General features: G+C 39.5%; 1 protein-coding gene and 1 long non-coding RNA gene across 3 annotated transcripts in view; one reads left to right on the top strand and one right to left on the bottom strand.

Annotated features, from left to right (window-relative positions):
- Positions 1-3292, top strand: part of LOC141571125 (uncharacterized) — a 46080-nt gene extending 42788 nt beyond the window's left edge. Inside the window, exon 3 of the long non-coding RNA XR_012495748.1 lies at positions 2797-3292. This is a non-coding gene — a long non-coding RNA (uncharacterized LOC141571125). The remainder of the gene's footprint in view (positions 1-2796) is intronic.
- The window catches only part of PIP5K1B (phosphatidylinositol-4-phosphate 5-kinase type 1 beta), a 280007-nt gene that overhangs the window by 23353 nt on the left and 229791 nt on the right, over positions 1-26863 (bottom strand). The window lies entirely within an intron of this gene.

The following is a 26863-nucleotide window of genomic DNA, read 5'->3' as shown; positions in this document are numbered from 1 at the left end:
CCAACCCAAATAAATGTACCCAGAGCCTTCCTTGGCGATGCCCCAAGTAATAAAGGTAAAATGTGTTCTAAAAAGGATTTTTACTTAAATATCTGTGCCACCGATCAATTTCATGTTTGTTTCTCTTCAGTGCTGACATTGGGAAATATTCTGTTACTCCTGTTTTCTTACTGTAATGTTGGTTTCCTGGGCACAGGCCTATTTGGAATCAATTTCTAATTTCTCTGGCTGAGAATTTCCCAGATTCCATTTTAGGGGTCACTTATAAGTGAGGGCACCTCTCTTGGGAAGAATGCCCTCAAAATCCAGAGGTTAAGTCAGAGGCCCTGCCATTCTTCTGCCTCCTAGTTTGGGAATATCCGTTTCTAGAAGCAGTGTTACATGACTGGGCTGAAGGGTCTGGCTGCCTGCCTGGGTTCTGCACCAGCGAGTTCTGCCACAATTCCCCCAAGTCAGACTGTCTGAGGGCTAATTGCACCTAATTTGTAATAAGGCACGGACACTTAATCTACCAGTTCTGTTCTTCCCTTGTAAAAGCAGAGCAGCTGCCAATCCTCTTCAGCTGCTCTATGCTCTGCTCGCATCGCAAACTTGTCACAGGGAAGAGGGACAGGAGGGGGAATTTGACGTCCTCCACAAGCTCTCTCTGGGAGCAGATGATAATGGTTCTCTGATGCCACGCAGGCCTCTGTGTCATTTACAAAAATGTTCCTTTCTGCTACCAGTAACATTAGCTAATGCTCACTGAAGAGCATTAGCCTGGCTGGACTGCTGAAAAGTCATCAATCATTTTACAGCCTGGAACAGTCTGATTTCTTCTGTTTGCAGACCTAATGAGTGTTTTATTGCTAATTCGCATAGGGGCATTTGCTCAGAGAACATAAGGTACGATCTACAGTTTTTGTCTTTTAAAAGTCATCTTCTCACTGCCTTTTTAAATCAAAGTAATTATATCAATATATATCACATGATACAGATGACTTATGATGAAATAAACAACCTCCTGGCCCACCCCACCCCAGTAGCCCCAAGGGGCAGCTCCTTTAATGATTTCTCTTTTTAGCTCTTCTGGTGGTTCCCTTCATATCTTTTGATAGATCAGGGAATAAAAGATAGTCTCAACCAAAGCATCTATTGATTCCAAATGAAGGACATCAAATCGACCCTCTCCTACTCTGTGCTGCCTCTTGACATTTATTGTTTCTATATTTTTTTATTTTGTTACTGTGAATAATATATTTAAATAACCTTTTTTATTCCATCAACCATACACTATATATCCTTTCATTTTCCACATTATTTCATCTTTGTCCCTGCTTTTCCCTCTTACTTTGTGTTAGGTACACTTAAATTTTTTTTATCTCTGCTTTGTCATGGCTGTTGTTATTTATATTCTATTTTGAAGTTAGAGCCAAATGTTTCCTGCTTTGCCCATGGATTGGTTCCAAAATTAGAAAATCAATATACATAGTTTATACTATTATGACTATGTAAATACTGTTAATGCCTGGAAATGAGTGAGTTAGGGTTACGTTTCCCTCTCTGGGTTCAAAGTCATGATTGCTGGGCCATGCAAAGTAAAATGTTCCCAACATCAAGGTGAAATGGAGTGTTCTCTCTCTCCCTTACTTTTGCTTAAATCCAGGACCCAGAGAGTGTTTCGACTAATGTTCCCAACATCAAGGTTAATTGGAGTGTCTCCTCTCCCTCACTTTTGCTTAAATTCAGGACCAGAGAGTGTTTGGACTAAGAGCAGAGGCCTAGATACAAGCCCTGCTTCTCCAAGTATTAGTTGCAACACCAGGCAAGAAATGAAACTGAGCTCCTGATTCCTCATCTATAAATGAGAATGACAGTTCCTGCGCAGGCCCATCAAGAAGACCAAGTCAGATAATGCAATGAAAGAAAGACCGACAGAGGGTATGCTGTTTTGTATAAACAACGGGAGTACCCCTGTGACTTCCACCTTTGGGACTCTGCCTATTTCCTGGGGAGGGAAGGGGCTTTGATGAGCTCTGGGTGCATAGACACGATTTGAAATAATTCCATTTCTACTCTTTTAAGTTTAGCCACCAGAACATTAATTTATAACAAATGTGGATAGGGAAACTCTACCTGCAGAGAAAACCCACAAATACAGCTGTCTCACTTGTTCAGTCCTAAAGCCACCTTCTGCTTAAGGGAGGGCACATGCCAACATGACTCAGGCATTTCAGATGTGATGATAGTCAAGCCAATGCACTGAGCCCTCCTCTGGGTGGGGCTGCTTTAGGGTGTGGAATTCTGAAGCACAGGCACTGGTGGTCCTATTTGTAGCCTGGACAGTGTCAGGTGTAGCTCATCGCATACCCCCCCTCCCTGCCATCTCCCCCACCCCAGCATGGAGCATCTCTTCCTCAGCTCCTTGCTGAGTGTACAGCCAGTCTACAAGACTCCCCAGCATGGACCCAGAGAAGTGGGAAGCCCTTGGCCATGGTCACTGTGTGCAGACTTTACACCCACCTTCCTAACCCACCCTGCCAAACAGCCTCTCAGAGGGATCTGTTTCTTTCTCTTTGTCTTTTTAGTCATGAGCACAGCTGCTGTTCTTCCATGCTTTCCCACTTTTGCTAATTTTAGACCAGGAGGCCTTCTGCTTCCAATGAAGGCAAGCAGAACACAGGCTCTTTCTCTGGTATGGACTGATGGCTGCCACGTGGGTGTACATCTTGGGTTTAACTGTGTGCTGCCAAGTCTATTTGTGAAACTGGTCCCTAGCACTGAAACTGGACCCTAATAGTTTTTTTCTTCTTCTAGTTTTGAGTGTGTTTCAGGAGATAACAGACCTCCACACAGTGCTCCAGAAACTACCAGACCAAGCCAGATCAAACTGGTCCTAGAGGCTTGAGCAGACACAGTTCACAGCTAAATAACCCTAAGCTGACCTCAAGAGCACAAGGGAACCAAAATTAATGGAACTCAAGTAGTGGAGCTGCTACTTTTACCACCCGGAGCCCATTAAGAAGCACGAGGTCCATCAATAAGGAAGATCCAGTACAGGGACCAAACGTGGACACACAGGACTGATCAAACTCTGCCAGACTGGAATTTCTTTGTTCTGTTTTGCCCCTTCCACATCCCTAACCTTAGATGTCTTAGTTCGAAGAATACCCAATCAGACCCCCTGAATTAGACTAAATAAATAAATATGTATAACTTCTCCTTACCCTCACCTCTTAAAATTGATCCCAACCCTTTGTTCAGGGAGGCTAATTTGAGTTTCACCTGTGGTCTCCTCATTCAGCTGGCCTGATGAATAAATCTCTTTCTCTGCAAAAACCTGCTGCCTCAGACTTTCGGCTTCTCTGTAAGTGACAGGCATCAAACTCACCACCTTTGTTCTGTAACATTAGTTCTGGGGACAGGAAGCCACCGTTGCTGAGAGAGTGGGCAGCAGCTGAGCTCCCACCACTGGAAGCCTTAGAACTAAGCACAGAAATGCGGTGAGAGCCCTCCCTTTGAGGACAGTATGTGTACGGGTGTGGGTGGTGGCTGGAGGAAGAAACTTTTTCAAAAAGGAACCCTTATCCAAGTTCAGGGAACTTTTTCACCATATATCTCTATAAGGTTTATTTTTCTTTCCAACAGCCACCCACATACATTTAAAGCCAACAGTCATCACTGACTGATATTTATACTGAGATGATTGTATTATAGGCATTATTTCATCTAATCATTAAAGATAACCCTGGCAGGTTGGGTCTCTTCCTATTTATTTTGTGCATGAGTATTAAGGCTAACTGTCTAAACAGTTAATAAATGGTGACACTTGGATTTGAACCCAAGTGTGGGGACAGAGTCCCAGAGAGCAGTTTCCAGGCTCTCGGCCTCATGTGGAGAGGTGCTGGCTCGGTTATTAGATGGCCATCAGCTGTAATCGGATAGCCATCCACTGTGGCTGGGTGGCCATCAGCTGTTACCAGTTAGCCATTAGCCACTAATATAACTGCCGTGGCTATGCTAGGGGTTGGTTGGTGGGTTGGTGAGTTGGTTGGTTGGCAGAGAAGCGGACGGCAGATTGCGGCTCCTGCTTCCTGTGTCTCCAACCCAGTCGCCAGCAAGAATATAATGGTATGACTCCCCTATCTATGGCTCATTTGGTGTTCCTTTTTGGCCTTACCATATCCTGCATTCTTATGCGGGGAGCCGGACCTAAGACCCCGCATAGCACCAAGGCTGACTCTGGAGCCATGTGCAACATATGTTGCCTCAAGCCATCTGACCACAGCAGAGAATTAGCCATTTTTCTGTGTTTCTAAGGTAATCCCAGCAACAATAGCTCACTGATAAAAGAAAAAAGTAGATTTCCAGTCAAGATAGCAGAATAGGTAAACACTGTACTTGCCTCCTCCCACAACCACCTCAAAATTGCAATTAAATTACAGAACAACCATCATTGAGAAGCAACTGAAGATTGGCTGAACAGAAGTGGAAAGGGCAGGTCTTATACCTTTGGTGTGGCAATCAAAAATCAGGAGGGACATCCTGGCTGTGGAGGTCTCCCCCAAGGAGCACGGGGTCCCAACCCCACAGCTGGCTCCCCAGCCTGAGGCACCAGTGCTGGGAAGAGGAGGCCCTATAACTCGTGGCTGTGAAAACCAGTGGGGATTGCATCCTAGTAAGACAGAGGGCTGCTGGAGTCCCTGGCATTCCCTTTGAGGGGACTGCACATGGACTCGCTCACTCATAGACTCACTCATTCTGGGCTCCAGTGTCAGGGCAACAGCTTAAAGAGCACCAGGGACAAATGGGGAGGTACTGAATTGACTGGCTTCAGGGCAAGGGCTGGAGGGGCAGGGGTCAAGGTGGCTCTCTCCAGGAACTGAAGTGCTGACAGGCATCATTGTTCCTTTGTTGAGCCCTCCCCCCACCTAGCAGGCAGGTGCAGGTGGGCACCAAATCCTGAATTCTTCATTAATCTAGCTAACACTATTCATCCAGCCCTGATGAATCCCTGAGACCCTACCCAACCCAATTGCACATCCAGCACGAGCCACTCCCAGCAGCTTTTCCACACAAGTGACCAGCTTTGGTTCATGATGTGAATTTTCCTAAAATCTCTTAAAGGTCCATAAACCCCAAACAAGTAGTGGCTGGCCTCAGCATGCCCTCTACCTCTTGATAAGCCACCACATGTCTGGTACAAGTGGCAACCAGCCTCAACTTGCATTGTAACTCCATCAGGTCGCCCCAAACCTGGCATAAGCTGCAGCCAGTATTGGCTTGGAACATAGCTTCAACTAAGTGATCACCAGCCTGGCACAAGTGGTGGATGGCCTTGGCTCACATCATGATGCTGGCCAAAGATTCCCAAGTCCCGCATTAGTGGCAGCCAGCCTCAGTTCACAGCATGGCCTCTCCCATGCACCTCCAAGTCCAGCATAAGTGAGAGCTAACTGCAGATAACTTTGGAGCTCCCACCAGGTGAGGCACAAATGGAAGCTGAACTTTGCCTACACCACTGCCCCACCTAAGAGGCTATAGAACCAACACACCTGGTGGCCAGCTTCAGACCACACCAGTGCACCACCCCACCAGCTCCACAAATGACATGCTTGAAGGGCAGACTCGGCTGGCACCAGAGCCCCACTAAAGAGACTCCTGCTCTGTGGGATCATCCCCGAACAACAGCTTGTCTGCAGCCACTCAGCCTAAGGGTGAATCCCACTCACTGATGTACCAACAGCAATGAAGGTTCAACTACAACAGGAGGGTACACAGAACTCACACAAGGGACACCCCTGGAACATCCACCTCAGGTGAGCAGAAAAATTGCACCACTGAGCCCCACAGGACTACTACATAAGGCCACTCTGCCAAGACTGGGAGACATAGCAACCCTACATAATACATAGAAGCAGCAAAAACAGGGAGACAGAATAAGGAGACCAAGAAAGATGTCCCAAAGGAAAGAATAGGACAAAACTCCAGAAAAAGAACTAAATGAAATGAAGACAAGCAATCTACTAGATGCAGAGTTCAAGACAATGATTATAAGGCTGCCCAGTGAACTTAGGGGAAGAATAGATGAATTCAGGGAGCACTTCAACTTAGATAAGAAACCATAAAAAAGAATGAGTCAGAAATGCAGAATATAATAACTGAAATGAAGAATACATTAGAGGGATCAACAGCAGGTTAGATGATGCAGAGGATCGCATCAGTGACCTTGAAACAAGGGAGGGGAAAACACCAAATTGGAACAGCAAACAGAAAGTAGAATCCAAAAAAATGAGGATAGTTTAAGGGGCCTCTGGGACAATATCAGTATGCCAACATTTGTATCATATGAGAAGAAGAAGAGAGAGAGCAAGAGAGTGAAAACATATTTGAAGAAATAATGATGGAAAACTTCCCTAACCTGGTGAAGGAAATAGACATACAAGTCCAGAAAGCCCAAAGAGTCCCAAACAAGATGAACCCAAAGAGTTCCATATATCATAATTAAAATACCAAAGATTAAAGACAAAAAGAATCTTAGAAGTAGCAAAAGAAAAGCAGTTAGTTATGTACAAGGGGAACTCCTATAAGACTGTCAGTTGATTTCTCAACAGAAACTCTGCAGGAGGGATTGGCACAAAATATTCAAAGTGATGCAAAGCAGATTACAAACAAGATTACCCAGCAAGGCTATCATTTAGAATCGAAGGAGAAATAAAGTTTCCCAGAAAAAGCTAAAGCAATTCATCACCACTAAGCCAGTTATTACAAGGAATGTTAAAGGGACTTCTTTAAGTAGAAAAGATAAAAAATACGAATAAATAAATACTAGGAAAGAAAAGCAATCTCACAGACAAAGGCAAACAGTAAAAGCAGTGGATTGACCAACTATTAAGCTAGTACAAAGGTTAAAAGGCAAAAGTAGGAAGATCATGTGTAATTACAACAATAAATCAAGAGATACATACAAATACAAAAAGTAATACAAAAATGACAAAAACATAAACATGGAGAGAGTAAAAATTATAGTGCTTTTAGAATGTGTTCAAACTTAAGTGACCATCAACTTAAAATAGCCTGCTATAAGTGGGGTTTATTCCCAGGATGCAAGGTTGTTTCAATACCCGCAAATCAATTAATGTGATACAATACATAAACAAAACGAAAGACAGAAATCATATATCATATCAATAGATGCAGAAAAAGCCTTTGACAAAATCCAACATCCATTTATGATTAAAAAACTCAGCAAAGTGGGGATGGAGGGAACACACCTCAACATAATTAAAGGCCATATATGACAAACCCACAGCTAACATCATACACAACAGTGAAAAGCTGAAAGCTTTTTCTTTAATATCAGGAACAAGACAAGGATACCCACTATCACCACTTTTATTCAACATAGTATTGGAAGTCCTAGCCATGCAATCAGACAAAGGAAAAGAAATAAAAGGCATCTGAATTGTAAAGGAAGAAGTAAAACTGTCATTATTTGCAGATGACGTAATACTATCTACAGAGAACCATAAAGATTCCACCAAAAAACTATTAGAACTAATATATTCAGTAAAGTAGCAGGATATAAAATTAATATTCAGAAATCCATTGCCTTTTTGTATACAATAACAAACTCTCAGAAAGAGAAATTAAGAAAGCAATTCCATTTACAGGTGCATGAAAAAGAATAAAATACCTAGGAATAAATTTAACTAAGGAGTTAAAGACCTATACTCGGCAAACTATAAGACACTGAAGAAAGAAGCTGATGAAGACACAAATATACGGAAGGCTACATTGTGCTCATGGACAGAAAGAATTAACATGGCTAACATGTCCATACTACCTCAAAACAATAAACAGATTCAATGCAATCCCTATCAAAATACCAATAACATTTTTCAGAGAACTAGAACAAATAATCATAAAATTTATATGGAACCAAAATAGAGCCAGAATTGCCACAGAAATCTTGAGAAAGAACAAAGATGGAGCAATCACACTACCTGATATAGAGTTATATTACAAGGCTAGTAATCAAGACAGCATAGTACTAGCATAAAAACAGACATATAGATAAATGGAACAAAATAGTCCAGGAATAAACCCACACCTATATGGTCATTTAATCTATAACAAAGGAGGCAAGAACATACACTGGGGTAAAGACAGTCTATTTAATAAATGGTGTTGGAAAAACTGGACCACCTTCTTACACCATATACGCGAATAAACTCGAAACGGATTAATGACTTAAGTGTAAGACCCAAAACCATAAAACTCATAGAAAAAAACACAGACAGTATACTCTTTGACATTGCTCTTAGTAATATATTTTTTTGGGGGGATATGTCTCCTTGGGCAAGGGAAATATACAAATGGGACTTCATCAAACTAAAAAGTTTTATGCATAGGAAAGGAAACCATCAACAAAATGAAAAGACAACCTACTAATTGGGAGAAGATATTTGTCAATGATACATCTGATAAAGAGTTACTATCCAAAATACGTAAGAGACTCCAAAGGAAAAGAAAAACAAAACACAAAGAAACAACAATCTGATTTACAACGGGCGGAGGACCTAAATAGACGTTTCTCCAAAGAAGACATACAGATGGCCAATAGACATATGAAAAGATATTTAAAATCACTAATCATTAGGGAAATGCAAATAAAAACCACAATGAGATATCACCTTACACCTGTCAGAATGGCTATCATCAATAAATCAACAAACAAGTGTTGGTGAGGATATGGAGAAAAGGGATCCTTCATGCACTGTTGGTGGACTTGTAAACTGGTACAGCCACTATGGAAAACAGTATGGAGCTTCCCACTAAAAATTAAAAATAGAGCTACCATACTACCCAGCAATCCCACTGTTGGGTATTTATCTAAAAGGTAACAAGAGACAAAGATGGACATTTCATAATGATAAAGGGGACTATACAAGAAGATGTTAACAGTCATCAATATTTATGCCCCTAATCAGGGAGCACCGAAATATACCAAGCAACTACTAACAGAACTAAAAGGAGAAACTGACCAAAACACAATTATAGTGGGGGACCTAAATACATCCTTGACAGCTATGGATAGATCATCCAAAGAGAAAACAAATAAAGAAATAGCAGCCCTAAATGACACATTAGATAAACTGGACATAATTGAGATTTCATCCTAGAACATCCTAGAGCAATTCATCCTAGAATATCAGACTATACATTTTTTTCTAATGTACATGGAACATTCTCAAGGATAGACCATATATTGGGACACAAAACTAGCCTCAGCAAATTTAAGAAGATTGAAATCATACCAAGCATATTCTCTGATCACAAGGCTTTGAAATTGGATATCAACTGCAAAAAGAAAGCAGGATAAAACACAAATATATGTAGATTAAACAACATACTTTTAAAGAACGACCAGGTCAAAGAAGAAATAAGAGGAGAGATCAAAAGATACATAGAAACAAATAAGAATGAAAATACATCCTACTGGCGAAAGCAGTGAAAGCAGTTTTAAGAGGGAAATTTATATATTACAGGCCTATCTCAAGAAACAAGAAAAATCCCAGATAAATAACCACATGTTACACCTTAAAGAAAAGAAGAACAAATGAAATGCAAGGTCAGCAGAAGAGAGAAAATAATAAAAATCAGAGCACAACTATGAAATAGAGATCAAACAGACAATAGAAAAATTAACATGACAAAGAACTGGTTCTTTGAAAAGATTAATAAAATTGACAAACCCCTGGATAGACTCACTAAGATAAAAAGAGAAAAGACACTAATAAGCAAAATCAGAAATGAAAGAGGGGAAGTTATCACCGATGCCACCGAAATATAAAGGATCATCCAAGAATACTATGAAGGACTATATGCCACCAAATTCAATAACCTAGAAGAAATGGACAAGTTCTTAGAAACATAGAGCCTTCCTAGGCTGAATCACAAAGAATTGGAAAGTATAAATAGACTGATCACCAGTAAGGAAACTGAATCAGTCATCCAAAACCTTCCCAAAAGCAAAAGTCCGGGACCAGATGGCTTCACTAGTGAATTCTACCAGACCTTCAAAGAGGATCTAATAACAATCCTGCTCAAACTCTTCCAAAAAATTGAAGAAGAGACAATACTCCCTAACTCATTTTATGAGGCCAACATTACCCTGATACCAAAACCTGGTAACGATTACACACAAAAAGAAAACTACAGACCAATATCTCTGATGAATACAGATGCAAAAATCCTAAACAAAATTCTAGTAAATCAAATGCAACAATGCATTAAAAAGATTATTCATCATGACCAAGTGGGGTTCATCCCAGGGGCACAAAGATGATTCAACATATGCAAATCCATTAATGTGATACATCACATAAACAAAATAAAGGAGAAAAATCATATGATTATATCAATTGATGCAGAAAAAGCATTTGACAAGATACAACATCCATTTATAATTAAAACACTTAATAAAATACGTATAGAAGGAAAATAACCTTAATAAAGGCCATATATGACAAACCCTCAGCTAATATCTTAATTAACTGAAAAACTGAAGCCCTTTGCTCTACGTTCAGGAACACGACAGGACTGTGCCCTATCACCTCTGTTTTTCAACATAGTGTTGGAAGTCCTCACCAGAGCAATCAGGCAAGAGAAAGAAATAAAAGGCATCCAAATTGAGAATGAGGAAGTTAAATTGTCACTCTTTGCAGATGACATGATGCTATATATAGAAAACCCTAAAGACTCCACCAAAAAGCTATTAGAAACAATAAGCGAATACAGTAAAGTTGCTGGCTACAAAATCAACGTACAAAAGTCCATTGCATTCTTATATACTAACAATGAAATCTCGGAAAAAGAAAGAAAAAAAAACAATTCTTTTTGCAATTGCAACAAAAAGAAATACCTAGGAATAAACTTAACCAAGGACGTGAAAGACCTATATGCTAAAAACTATAAGACATTTTTAAAAGAAATTGAAGAAGACACAAAGAAATGGAAAGATATTCTGTGCTCATAGATTGGAAGAATCAACATAATTAAAATGCTGTATTACCCAAAGCAATATACAGATTTAATACAATCCCCATCAAAATCCCCATGGCATTTTTTAAAAGAAATAGAACAAAAAATCATCAGATTTGTATGGAACCACAAAAGACCCCGAATAGCCAAAGCAATCTTAAGAAAAAAGAACAATGCTGGGGGTATCACACTCCCTGACTTTAGCTTCTACTACAGAGCTACAATAATCAAAACAGCATGGTATTGGCAGAAAACAGACACATAAACCAATAGAATAGAATTGAGAACCCAGAAATAAACCCACATAAATATGGACAGATAACTTTTGACAAAGAAGCCAAAAACATACAATGGAGAAAAGACAGCCTCTTCAATAAATGGTGCTGGGAGAATTGGAAAGCCACGTGCAAAAGAATGGAACTGGACTGCTATCTGTCACCATGTACCAAAATTAATTCAAAATGGATCAAAGACCTAAGCATACAACCTGAAACAATAAACTGCATAGAAGAAAACATAGGTACTACAATTATGGACCTTGGGTTCAAAGAGCATTTTATGAATTTGACTCCAAAGGCAAGGGAAGTAAAAGCTAAAATAAATGAATGGGACTATATCAAACTTAAAAGCTTCTGCACAGCAAAAGAAACCATTGACAAAATAAAGAGGTAACAAACCGAATGGGAGCAGATTTTTGCAAACAGTGCCTCCGATAAGGGGCTAGTATCCAAAATATACAAGGAACTCATGAAACTCAACAACAAAAAAACAAACAACCTAATTGAAAAATGGGCAGAGGACCTGAAGAGACATTTCTCCAAAGAGGACATACAAATGGCAAATGGACATATGAAAAAATGCTCAACATCACTAATCATCAGAGAAATGCAAATAAAAACTACAATGAGATATCACCTCACCCCAGTTAGAATGGCTATCATCAACAAGACAAATAGTAACAAGTGTTGGAGAGGCTGTGGAGAAAAAGGAACCCTCATACACTGTTGGTGGGAATGCAGATTGGTGCAGCCGTTATGGAAGGCAGTGTGGAGGTTCCTCAAAAAATTACGAATAGAATTACCATATGACCCAGCAATCCCTCTCCTGGGTATCTACCCCAAAAATCTGAAAACATTTATCCATAAAGACATGTGTGCTCCAATGTTCATTGCAGCTTTATTTATGGTGACCAAGACATGGAAACAACCAAAATGTCCTTTGATAAAGAAGCTGTTGTATTTATACACAATGGAATACTATTAGGTGGTAAGAAAAGATGAAATGGTACCATTTGTGACAACATGGATGGATCTTGAGAGTATAATGCTGAGTGAAATAAGTCAGACAGAAAAAGCAGAGAACCGTATGATTTCACTGATATGTGGTATATAAACCAAAAACAACAAAAGAACAAGACAGACAACTGAAAGAACAAAAACTCATAGACACAGACAATAGTTTAGGGGTTACTAGAGGGCAAGGGGGAAGGAGGGTTGTGTAAGAGAGTAAACAGGGTCAAATATATGGTGATAGAAAGAGAACTGACGCTGGATGGTGAACATACAATGTGAGATATAGATAACGTATTACAGAATTGTACACCTGAAATCTATGTAACTTTACTAACAACTGTCACCCCAATAAATTTTAATGAAAAAAAAAGAAAAAGAAAAGACATTTAAAAAAATAGAAAAAATAGATACACCAATCCATTTCTGAATGACAAATCTATTATTATAAGCAAGTCTTGATGATCTGACTTAATCAAGAGGAGCAGGAATAAATATTAAAGAATAGCAAGAGAAACTTTCCACATACGCCAAAATTAAGCCGAGATAGATCACAGACGAGATGTGAAAGCTATAACTATTATGCTTCTAAAAGAAACCAAAGGAGAATGCCATGACCTTGGGGGTCACGACTAGGAAGGGGCAGAAGGGAACTTTCTGGTGTAATGGTAATGTTCTTTATTTTGGTCTGGGTGATGGTAACTGGAGTGTACACATTTGTCAAAATTCATGGAACCAGACATCTAAGATTTGTGCATTTTGCTATATAAAAGTATTTCACTAATGAACTGTCAGCATTAAAAACTGCCTTTCTACTTAAAGAACTATAATATCACCTATTCAAATATACACTGAATGCCTACTTTGTCTCAGGTACTGAGCTGAAAGCGAAAAAATAAGTTGGCAATAGTTCAGACCTGGCTGGGTCCCTGACTAAGGAACTTTAAAAAAAAAGGAGACAGATAATAAATGTTAATAAGAAGCAAATAACTACATATATCATTACTGTAAAACAAAGATGCAAAAAACCCCACCCCGAACAACAACAAAAAATTAAAAACCTTGACAATCAAAGTAATTTCTATTGGACTTCACAATACTGAATGGCCTCTGCTCTTTTAGAAAATGTGCTTTCTTGTTCACATTTGGCAGAGTCTAATGTCAGAATCAGTTCTCTTCTCTGAGTTTTCACCTATGGAGTTGACAGATAATATATTCAAGTAGGTCCCAGAGGTAAGGCCTGGGGGATAAAAAATTGTAATATGAGCAGTCCCCAGATAAGTGGCATGCACTGAAAAGTGTTAATTGTACTCTCTCCTAGAGAAAGGTTCCCTTTTAAATCACAGGGGAACTGTGGCCTCCATGGCTGGGAGGAGCAGCATGGTATGTAGAAGAATGAGCTAGAACAAGGGGCAGGGTAGCTGAGTTCTGGTACTAACCAGGCACTAAGCAGCCAAGTGTGCGGTATTTGGGTAAGCCATTTAACTTCCCTGAGCTGATTTCTTCCCCTGTAAAAATAAGGACTTCGAATTTGATGAGGTCCTTCCAGCTTCCAAAAGTTGTGATTCTTAGCCTAGCTGGTCCTCTCTCAACTCCCCCGGAAAACTGAAGTTGGGTATCAGAGTAGCATATCACAAACACAGTATGCTGACATGGAAAAGCACTTTGCTGTATAAACAAATGGAACCAATAAGCGTTTAAGATAAAGCGAACACAGAATTTCCAAGCACAGTAACTCATCTCCGGTACGGCACCTCAAAGCCTTAACTCTACAGGTGGTGGTTTGCAGTCAGATACTCTGCAATTTCTTTACATTCTCTTGCTATGAGAACTGAAAAATCCTGAAGAACCAAGATTTAACAGAGACGGTGTTATAGGTTGACTTGCATCCTGCCCTAAAATTCGTATGTTGAAGTCTTAGCACCCCAGTACCTCAGAATTTGACCTTGTTTGGGAACAGGGTCATGGCAGATGGAATTAGTTAATGGAGTCATAGTAAAGTAGGATGGGCTCTAATCTGACTTGTGTCTTATGAAAAAGGGAAATTTGAACACAGACATGCACACAGGGAGAACGCTATGTGAAGATAAGGTGGAAATTGGGGTGACGCTTCTATAAGTCAAAGAATGCCAAAGGCTGGTAGCAAATCACTAGAAACTAGGCCACACACGTGGCATAGCCTCTCCCTCACAATTCTCAGAAGGAAGCAAGAATACCAACTCTTGGACTTCTGGCCGCTAGAATTGTGAGACAATAAAGTTCTGTGTTTAAGCCACTGGCGTGTGCTACTGTTCCGGCAGCCCTAGCAAACTAATGCAGGTGGTATGAATGCATAAGGGCAAACTCTGCCTTGGCAAATAGTCTGGCTCACTCATTTCCCTCCCTTTCCTTAGCCGATAAACACCAGTAACCTCAACCTGCAGGAAATGTATACTTCGGGTACCTGAAAAAAGTACCAGTCCAATTCTTTGCTAAACACCACATTTTCTATCTTTAAAAAGTAAGGCCCTTCTTCAGCAACATCCACCAAATATTTGTTGAGTCTTTTATTATTTACCAGGAATATTTAGATGGTGCTTGTGACTTAGCTTTTAGACTTGACTCAGGTCCTCCCCATATCAATGTGCTAAAAATGCACAGGGCTGAAATGACCACCCTCAGCATAAAACTGGCATCATTTAGTCAAAACGCAGAAGCTGCTGGAAACAAATAATATGAGAACATTTCACAAGGCACCCTTGCTAGTACAGATGTATATTATAATTATAATTGTTCAGGGCTATCGAAAAACCATAAGCAGAATTGATTTTGAGTGTGCTTGTTAGCTTCAGAAAGGTGCAAGATGACAGGACGGTTTCTCACACATGGCTAGGCTAATGCCACACTAATTACAAGCTCTGACTTGAATAATAGAAATATGTCACAGAAACTGCAGCTCCTTGCTGGACAGGTGAACACCCTGTCCTGAGTCATTAGGAACATAAGCAGTTTAGGGAGAGAGAAATCGAACAGAACCCCAGTGAGCAAAGAATGAGAGGAACCTGGCTGAGATGATTTGGGAATCACAGTACAGTACTGGTATCTCTGAGAAGAACTGGGACTTACTTTGATTCTCAAATCATGGCTCAGCTTTAATAATCTCTGGCAGTGGCCCTTTTATACACCAAAACCCTTCCTATAAGTTAAGGAACAAAACTAGGCGCTTTACACAAATTGGTGACCACAAGATTGCCACGGGGATACGAAAGTCAGTTTGGGGAGTATAATCAATAATGTTGCAAAGATTTTGTAGGGTGTCAGATAGGCACATGTCTTATTATGGAGACCACTTCAGAGATGGTGTAGATGCCTGATCACTGCACTCTACACCTGAAGCTGAAGCTGAATAACAATGAATGTCAACTGTAATTTAATATGTATATGGTCACAGGATGTGGAGTACAGCATAAGGAATAGAATCAGTGGAATTTTAACAGCTATATACGATGTCAGGAGGGTAACAAATTGGGGGAGAGGGTTATCATTTTGTGAGGGGTGTAAATGTCTAACTATTACATTGTTTTGTACACCTGAAACTAATAATATAAAAAACCCAAAAAAAACAAAACAAACAACTAGGAGCTTTAGAATCAAAGGTCAGTACACATCCTGCTTACTTAAACAGTGGTTCTCAAACTTGAACGTGTATTAGAGTCGCTAAGAGGCCTGGGAAGTGGCATTTTTAACAACATGCCGTTTTTGAACTAGGTGGTTCTAGAACCAATACTTTAAGAAATACTGGCTTACAGACACAGAAAAATAATACTGCATGGTCTTGCTTATATGTGGAATCTAAAAAAGTTGAATACATAGAAGCAGGGAGTAGAATATGGATGGACCTAGAGAACATTATGTTAAGTGAAATAAGTCAGACAGAGAAAGACAAATCCCATATGATCTCACTTATATGTGGAATCTAAAGAAAAGAATAAATGAACTAATCAGAAACAGTCTCAGAGACATAGAGGAAAAACTGAGGGTTGCTAGATTGGGGCAGGGGGAATAAAGGGAAGGTGAGGGGATTAGAAAGCACAGTCGGTAACCACAAGATTGCCATGGGGATACGAAAGTCAATTTGGGGAATGTAATCAATAATGTTGTAAAGATTTTGTAGCGTATCCGATGGACACTTGTCTCATTAGGAAGACCATCTCAGGGATGGTGTAGATGTCTTATCACTGCATTGTACACCTGAAGCTGAAGCTGAACAATAATGAATGTCAACCACAAGTTTGTATGTATATATATGTATATATGTGTATATGTACGTACTTACAAGAAGCGGAGTACAGCATTAGGAATAGAGACAGTGGAAATGTAATGGCTGTGTGCGATGTCAGAGGGGTAATGGATGGGGGGAGAGGGGTTGTCACTGTGTGAGGGATATAAATGATAAATGTCTAACTATTACATTGTTTTTTGCATCTGAAACTAATAAAAAAATGTTAAAAAATAAATACTGGGTCTTATTTTACTATAAGACTGGGTCTTATATAACATAATATAATAAATATAATATGATATGATATGATATGATATGATATAATATAATACCGGGTCTTAAATTAATTTTTACTCCAAAAGATGCATTAGAGCTGATTGTCCGGCTGGGTCTTATTTTCGGGGAAACTGGTAATCCCGAGAAGCCTAAATTAGGCATTTTTAGAGTCTGATTTAAGCTCTAGTTATTTTGGATAATGCCTATCTTTCATGTGTGTGTCTAAATCCCATTTACATGAAATTTCTCAATAGATAGTAATAAAAATGCTCTCATTTAGCGTCCTCCACAGCTTCCTTAGGTGAAGTTGTTATATTACTTCTGAATTGATTTAGGAGGAGGCACTTGAAAACTTTGGTTCTCCCCTTGTGGTTTCACCTTCTAACCAGTGTTACTTCGCTGTGACTTGGGCTTATTCTGTATCCATATAATAATGGTAAAAGTCATTTTCCTATTTACCACAAGGTTGATATGAATAATTTATATGCAAGTGTCTACCATGCTCCTTGCCCTTGGAAGGCACCTAGTAACTGTCCTCTTCTCCACTTAAGCTGGAGATGCCTGAACTGAGCTTCCTTGCTGTCTCCTTGTTTCTAACAATATAAGAGCATTTGAGAGGACTCGGTGAGGTAACTTCTGTGAAGTCTGTCACCTATGTTCAATACATTTCAGCTGTTATTAGTTTATCACTGAAGATCATTCTAATAAAGAAACAGACATTTTATGGATTTCAGTGGCACAAAAGGAGTCATATACTGGTAAATGTTCACAACCAGACTTCTGGGAAAAATATATGTGGGTGTATGTACATACATTGATTACAAATTTCACTGACAAAAATTGTGTAGCACACAATTTGCAAATAATAAAATATGCAACAGTTTTATTGTAACTTCCATATAATGAATTGATTGTCGAAATGTTTTTGCTGATTTTTGTAGAAATTTTGCATCTGCATAGCCAACTTATAATTGCAACTGATGAATGTGTAGTGCTAACATGATATTGGTTGATATTTTTCTTTACACTAATAAAGACAAAAATGAAATGAAGACATCTGTCAGAACTTCACTCATTTGTCAATGACATGAGCTACTTCTCTGATGAATGGGAGTGTAGTTTTCAAATACTGGAAGAATATTTCCTCAATTTTTTGTGCTATTTACAATGCAACAGCTATAGACACAACACAGTTTTCAGTTTAAAAAACAGACAATCAACAAAACAATAAATCCAGCCCTGACTTATAGCACTTGATAATTGCTGTGGAATAAAGACTTCTACTTCAATCCACCAAAATGATGTCACTGAATGAGGAGCTGGGAAGAAATGCACGGTAGCACACCATTACAGTATAGAGTACTTCTAGTACACAGATGCAATACACATAAACAGAGCACATAACAGTGGATATGTAGTAAAATAACTAGAAAGGGATGACTGCTGAGTATTACCTTTTAAAATACATTACTCATTTAGTTGTAAGTTTATAGAATTTAATTTCTTATAATGGCTGTGCTTAATAACTGGTTCACGAAATTGACAGGTGACTCACAAACCAGAAAGAGCAAGCTCCAGCACACCACTTCACAAAGGCAAAAGGAAAACCTAAGGAGCCGTTCTTAGTACAGCCTGTTGATGTTGCTGCTTCCATTAGAATCACCATGTCTGCTGACAAAATATTACCAGTCAGTGAACCACAGAGCCTGGTGGGATTTCAGAATAATCACAAGGGGCACTCAAGTGCATAGGTCCGTATGTCATTTCTTAATCAACAGACACTAACGCCACAATTATGTGAACATTTTGACTTTGAAGAGTTAGAGCCCTCTTTTTTCAGTTCTAAAAACTGAAAAGTAAAAAGGTGTGTACACTTTCGTGCATGGAAGAAAATATATATTAAGGGAATAAAATCCACCACATTTGGATGAACAAAAGTTCATCTACTTTGGTATTAATGACCTACTTTGTCTTACCAACACTTTTCCTCACACTGAGGGAAATATGATCTCAGATGATTCACTCTAGGCAATATTGCTTGCGTAGGACGATTACCTACTAATTTCCAGGAACAACCAAACAGCTGTGGTGATCGGCAAAGCTTAGGTCAGTCCTATTACAAGTACACAATGAATAAGCATCTAAAAGACTTGGCATAATGCCTGGTATTGACAACCTGTAATTAACCGTAGCTATAATGCTAGATGGCACAGAGTTTCAATGAAAAACAATGTAAGGGAAAACAAATGCTCTTTTAAACAATTTTAGACTTTATCCGTCAACGATTTTAGAAAGTCAGTATCATCTCTTATAATATTTAAGAAAAGATCATTGGAAAGGTCACTGGATTCAGAGTTGAAGGACCTCCAGTCTGTTGTTTTGTTTTGTTTTTACCTAAAGTCTGGTCTTGATTCTGACACTACCTATCTGGGTGATGTTGAAGTGATGTCACTTCCATGTACCTTAGTTTCCTAATTTCAAAAGTAAAAGTGTTAGGCTAAATAATGGCCAGAGTTTTTTTTTTTTTTTTAATAAGGACATCAAACTCCATAATCAAAAGAATTTCATGTCCCATGATGAATTAAAGCCTCAACAAATATATCCTCAATGTTATTCCCTTGAACAACCATTAAGATCCTCTTACAGATTTTCAGTCACACTCCCCTTTGTTCTTCTGAACAAACACTGATTCCTCTAGTTTCCAACTGTACATTTGACCTTCTTTCAAATGTGTATTATCACTCTTCCCTTCTGAAGTTTGTTTACTTGTGAGAACAAGGCTATCTTTTCCGGTGGATCATAAAGCAATTGCCGGAAGGGGCTGGGGTGGGAGGCATAGGATATGCTCAGGTACAAAAGATAACTTATAATGTTGATGTATTAGGAAAAATAGGGTGTGGTGGTCCCAGCTCCTGGGCTGATGAGTGTTCTTCTAGCTTCTGGCAATGCAGTTCTTATAAATGGCTAAGTCTTGTTTTAAAGTTCTAAGTCTGGTCTTTTTTTCAACACTGTTCAATAAAATAATCTACAGTTTTAAGCATACTGTGCCTGAGACCAAACAACAATGATAATCACCACCCTTAATAATAGTAATAGCTGTCCCCAATTGAGGTACTAACCTGGCACTTTACATATATTATCTCTTTTACAGTTTAGCAACCCATCGAGATAGGTATTATCATTACAGTTTCATACACGAAGCAAATGAGGTCCTGAGAAGCTGAATACGGTGCTCAAAACCCAGGTTTGGCAGGCTAGTAAGTGTATAACCTCCCTCCCACTGCCTCCCACTACAAATAAACCTCAGAATGATCCAGGTAAGACTGATGCCTGCCTTGGTTTTAAATGGAGAAGGCAGCAGTGGAACAGTTTAGAGAGTTTGCATGCCTGTTGATTTCACTTTTAACATCTTGCCTGAGACACAGTTGGGAGCTGGGATGGGATGCCTATTCTGAAGGGGCCAATGTAACACTTTACCAAAGCTTTACAGTTACTACATGCAAAAAAGGATTCAACCCAGTAAGGACTGTCCAATAAACTGTCCAACCCAGTAAGGATTTCCATGCTAAGATAAACATTATACCAGCAGAATGGACTGAAAAACTGTTTACTAGAAAAGCATGAAAAATATCAGTAGATGCTATGTAGATTTCACAACTGAGGGAAAATACAACTAACTCTAATTAAGCAATTAGCAGAACAAACTCTCAACTAGCTACTAAATGTGATCCAGATTTAAGCATCAAAACAGTTCCATGATAATGCCAAACATTGGCAAGGATGTGATGCAACTAGAATTGGTATGTATTACTGAGGGCAGTATAAGTTGAAAACTAAATGAACACTTGCATATCTTTTGACCCAGCAATTCTAATCCCATATATATACCTCATAGAAATGCATTCATATAATACCAAAAGTCATGTATGAAAATGTTCTTAGGAGCTTTATATAGTAGCCCTAAACCAGAAACAGTACAAATGTCCATTATCAATAGAATGAATAGACAAAGGTTGGTACACTGATACAAAGGGTATACAAATTCTCATTCAGCAATGAAAATAAATATAGTCACACTAACCAACATGGATGAAACTCACAAACATAATATTGAGCAAAGAGGCTAGATACAGAAGAGTACATATAGTATAGTTCTGTTTTTATAATATTCAAAACCAGGCAAAATTAATATACAGTATCAGACGTCAGGAGGGTGACAAATGGGAAAGAGGAAGGGAGTAGTGATTGCAAAGGGCCCTGTGTGAGTTTCTAAGAACAACAACAACAACACAAACAACAAACACAATTCTATGAGATAGGGATTATTATTTCCACTTTATATAGATGAGGAAAGGGACTTTTAGAAAGGTTACGGAAACACATCCAAGGTTATACTTATTTATATATAAGTGGCTTTGACCAGAATTCTCAGCCAGATCTGAGCTTTCTCATTCCTGTCTTCACACTATTAATATTAAATATGGTGGACTTCTCTTTTTGCCCACCCAGCACCTAAGAATGGCCCACTTAGTCTTTGGGGAACCAGGCTTCCCCCATTCCATGTGGACCTGTTGAGAATGCATATCACGACATGTCACCCCTGAGGGTGAGCCTCTGACCAACCTATGCTCATCAGACTCTCTGAGGGACCTGAATCTCGGGTACTGTGATGAATGATGGATGAAAAGTGTAGGAGTTCAGTCACAACATCAGCAGGAGCTAAATGTGCGGCTGTCCACGAGTCTGCCTCCTCTGGAAGCAAGCTCCATGAAAGCAAAGGCATGATAGATCCCCCATGCTCCTGTACCCTCGGTCTGTAGGACAGTGCCTGGGACACGGTGGAGGCTCAGTAAATATCGGTCAATGAATGAATGAATCCACTGAGCTGCTGCATTTCACATTCTCCCCTTGGCCTGAGAGTTTAGCCTTTCCTTCAGATTACGTGAACTCATTGCTATTTTCTCAGGGACTTCCTTTTGCTATGCCAATTTATCCTGCTTGCAAGTAAAGAACCCTATCTGATTTCTATTATATCCACAGAATGGTTACATGTGCCATAATAGTTGAGGACAGAGCCTTATGGAGTCCTTTTTCCTGTAGCAATACACTTTACCCATTATTCTCACCTGAAAGAAGGAAGCTGATAGAAAACTCCTTAATTGGAGTATCAAAGAACCATATCAGGACCCCATGAAAAAAGACCACATACAATATGTGGGGAAGTAGTTTATATCCTACTTGATTCATTCGAAAGTCAGACCAACTTCCACATGTTTATACAGGGAAGTCATGCAAATGAGACCAATGCAAATAGCACATGAGTTCACAGGAAATGTTAACATTTTCTCAGGAAGAGATAGGCTGATTGTTTCTGAGAAAAGATATTAAGATATAAAAATCAATAGTGTGCAAAGAACCAGTTTCAGAGAAATCATATGCCTTCTTGCTTTGACTTTCACCTCCTTGAAGGTGAAAAAGGCTGGAACTGATGCAAAAAGAGCACATTAGAGTCAGACGCTGACAAGTGTTGCCAGGTCAGCAGTCTATGAGTAAAGTTCCATAAGCCTGCAGCATTTGGGATACAGTCTGACAACGTACACCTTTCTCTCAGGAGATACACGGCCTGGTTTTCTATATTTGGGACATAGTGCAGTTACAGCTGTCTGTATGCCCAATATGGGCAGCTAAATAACAGCATGAAAATTTTGGGGTGGCCAGATGGCTCAGTTGGTTAGAGTGCGAGCTCTGAACAACAGGGTTGCTGGTTCAATTCCCACGTAGGTTGGTGGGCTACGACCCCTGCAACTAAAGACTGAAAACAGCTACTGGACTTGGAGTTGAACTGTGCCCTCCATAACTAGATTGAAGGACAACAGCTTGGAGCTGATGGGCCCTGGAGAAACACACTGTTCCCCAATATTCCCCCCCCAAATTAAAACAAACAAAGTAAAAGCATGAAACTTTTCCTATCCTTGGCATGTATGCATGAAAAATGTCTTTAATCCAACCCCAAATACTGGAAACTGGGACGTTTGAGCTATAAGAACCAAAGTTATCCATATCCAGCCTTATGTGGATGAGATTCCATGGCAGGTTAAAATATAACCTGCATAACACACTAATCACAGTTCAGGCTACCTGCAAAAAGGCTATACTGTTTGACAGATTACCAAGTTGTCCGTGTGTGCACAACTGATATACTAAGTGCACCTCATTGCAAGTAAATCCTCAAGAGGTACTTTTAAAACATGATCCCCAACACTCACATTACTAACGAAATGCTACTGCAGTGCCCCATCATGGTCTAGGTTTCGGTGATGTCACTTTTAGGGAAGATGTACCAGCTACTTAAAAAAACACTCCATATTGTATTCGAACTTTGTAAGTTTTCTTTAATGCTGTTTTTCTGTTCCCTTCAAGATATCACGTTCCAGTTAGTTATCTTATCTCTTTGGGCTCCTATAGACTGTTACGGTTTCTATGACTTTCCTTGTTTTTGAAGGCCTTGAGAGCTCTGAGGAGTACTTCTTAGGCGTTTTGTACAATGTCCCACAATTTGGGTTTGGCTGAATGTTTTTCTCATGGTTATACAGTATTTATAGGTTTCTGGAAGGAAGATCACAGAGGTAAAGAACTATTCTCATCACATCCCGTCAAGGGTATATACAATTTTCATGACTTATCACTGATGATAGTTACCTAGATTACCTGGTCAAGATGGTATGTATCAGGTTTCTTCACTGTAAGTGACTCCCACCTCCTCTCCATACTGTACTATGTGGAAGCAAGCCGCTAAGTGGAACCTATTGGTAAGGGGAGTTATGCTCCACCTATTTGATGGCAGGTCACTACATATATTATTTGGAATTCTTCTGTATGGGACATCAGTCTCTTCTCTCCAATTTACTTATTTATTCAATCATATAGAAATATTAATATGGACTGTTGTATATTTACTCTTTGGGTTATAATTCAGTGCTATGTTACTTTGTGCTCAAATTGTTCCAGCTTTAGCCACTAGGAGCTCTTTCAGTTTGCTCCTGTGCCTTCTCACCTATTCCCATTGTTTTGCTTTTTGAAGACCAACTACTTTTTTTTTTTTAATAGAGAAGGGTAGATACCTGAATTTTTGTATAGAACTAGGAACTAGGTTGATTCTAGTCTAATCCTTAGTAAATACAGAGTTCTGATCATTTCACAGTTAATCCAAAGATTTAAGACTGACCTCATTTACTCTGTCATTCATTTACTGGACAAACTTTCCATGCTTCGTATTTGCTAGAAGTTTGGAACTAGGTTAGTTTCCTTAAGCCGCTCCTAGGCCATGACTGGTATTAATTCTGGCTGAAAGGCTAGGCCTTTCAGAATGAGGCTGTCCGTCAGAGGTGGCAATGGTAAAGTAAACTCTGCTACAACATTAGCCTTTTCAGGGATGCCCTCTGTCCCCATCTTCACCTTGCACTTTCAAATTAAAGTGCAGCTTTACAATCATTGGTTGGAACCAGTCCACTGATTGAAACCAGCTTCTAGATTAGAACTCCAGGGGTAAGATAGAAAGAATATGAAATGATTCATCCTTGGGTACTCTGGGAGTTCTAGGTGTCCTCTGATCCTGCTTGATGGGCACAGTGCCCAGCACATAGGATGTCTACAAAAATGTTGGAACGATTATCTTATTAAAAAATGGTATTTGAGTATATGTTATATTCTAGGCATTGTACTGGATAGTCATATACATTTTCTCATCGTGTCTTCACAATAACCTTGTGAGATAGATAGGATTATTGTCTTGCTATAGGTGAGGATATGGAGGCCCAGGAGGTTAAGTCATGGAGCTGGTGAATGGCAGAGTGGAATTCTAATTCAAAAACCTCTATGTTAGGTTAACTGTCTAAACTGGAAATCATGGCTCTGTAATCGTTCTGTTTCCTCAGAGGAAACACACTGTGCCAAGTGTGGCAGTGTAAGCAGGTCTATTTAAGGCCACATGCTTGCTGGTTTGGTTTCACTCCAGTTAGAAGGAAGGAGAGGGGTTATATATGTGTAGCAGACTTCTTTCTCCTCCCTTGAGGCTCTATATTTGTTGTACTCAAGCACTCTTCTCTTGGGAGTTGCCTGAAGACAGACCCAAACTGCAGGGTTACAAGGAAACCTAAAGGCATTCTAGTTAAGAAAGCCACATGACGTTTCTCTCTTCCCTGAAGCATTCCTCCCAGATGGCTGTTCAGCTCCAGTGAGAGACTTAGCATTTTCAGAGGTAACCTATTTCTTCTATAACCGCACTGTTAAACTCTTCCTGCTATGGAACAATCATCTCTTTGTAACTTCCATGTGTGGGTTTAGACTCTCCCTTGGGTAGAATAGCTCAGCCTGCTTCCCCGTGCCAGCTCCATCAGCTTCCTGGACTGCCCGGGGAGTCAGGTTAGCACTGGGTCAGCTACTGCTTATTTGTGGAACCCTCAGGGAAGCACCCTTCACAGCAAGGTGACCACAGAACTGAGTTGCCAATTTATTCAAAATTCAGTTTATTAATACATGCCCCTGTTCTGAGATAGCTAAGATGGGGTGTTTACTCGTGATGAATAAAATTTCCTTAGGGTCTTTATTTCTCTTAATGACATCATAAGCATCCTTTTGAAACCCTTAAGAGACATTTCAGTCCACTGTGTTCATGCAAAGTGCCTCGGTGGGTGAGGGTGGAACCACATACATTTCTAAGTGTCTATCAGATTCAAAGTTCAAAACAAACAAGTCAAGGAAATCAGGGACATGCCTGAATATAAAAGCGGTCTTGAAGAAGAATGATGACTTACTGGCAAAAGAGAAGGAAGTTTAAAGCCTGCCACCGGGGAAGAAAAATGCTATTGATTTCATTTCCTTCTGATATGAATAACAGGTGCTCAGACGCACTGAGCTGAAAAACAAGTGAGATGTGGGGTAAAAGAAATAGTTCTGCCAACCGCCAGGAGCTGAGAAATAGGAGATATATTTTTATTTAAGTTCTTTTTCCCTTGGGGATCGTATCTCAAGTTTTAATTTAATTTGGCTTGAAGACTTTGACTCATTGAAAGCTACTGTCAGAGCAGGAAGAAAGCACCTGAAAATCATCACCACCAAATACTGAATGCGCACAATGGGAAGTGTGCAGTCTAAGGAGCTATTGTCAGAAGTGTAATAGCTCTGTGGCTTAACTCTAGGAAGTACCTGAAATGTAGAGTTTTAGGCAATGGCTGTATAATTAATGTCCCCAGCTGCTCTCACAGTAGAAGTCCCTGAGCAGGGGAACTGTTAGTCCCTTTAATGGCTGAACCAAAGTAAACTAACATCGGAAGAAACATCAAGTGTCTTCCGTCCAGAAATGGTCGGAGAGCTAAATTCATGGACATATGCCCTTAGAGGTCCTTGTGTTTGGTTTAATTCTCTGCTGTTGCCATCTTAAAAAATGTTAATAATTTTTCATCAAGGGGCCCACATTTTTATTTTGCACGGGATCCTGCAAATTATGTAGCCAGTCCTGAATGGCTGCAATGCTTTGGAAAGGGCAAATGATTCTGCATAATAATCTAAATCAAATATAAGTTTCTTTTATCAATGTAGTGAGGTAAATTTAGGTCCTTTTTAAAAGTAAAAGAAGAGTGGCATTTTAGATTGAAAAACAGAATAATAAGGTTTTAGAGTCTGTGGTAATGTTAGAAATCAGGGTTATTAACAAGCAGAATTCGACCCAAGGTTGTATTATATGGAAATGTTTAGTTGGAAGTGAAAACAATTTCGAATTGTCTTGAAGTTATCAATAGTACACAATTGCACTGTTGAGTACGAAATGGTTCCCTCTCTTATTCATTTGATAAGCATTTAAGAAATGTTAACTGGATACCAGGTGCAATCCTAGGCACCAGAAATGCAAAGAGGAATTAAGTCAGCCCCTGGCTTCAAGGTCAAGTGTCATAGAGGATGGTAAGCTTGGCCACTATTCTTCCCATCATTTTAATACCTTGTGCTCCAGATTCAG

This window comes from Rhinolophus sinicus, linkage group LG04, assembly GCF_036562045.2.
Source record: "Rhinolophus sinicus isolate RSC01 linkage group LG04, ASM3656204v1, whole genome shotgun sequence".
NCBI lineage: Eukaryota > Metazoa > Chordata > Mammalia > Chiroptera > Rhinolophidae > Rhinolophus > Rhinolophus sinicus.
Note: the sequence above shows the minus strand (reverse complement) of the source record. Positions and strands in the feature narration are given on the sequence as shown.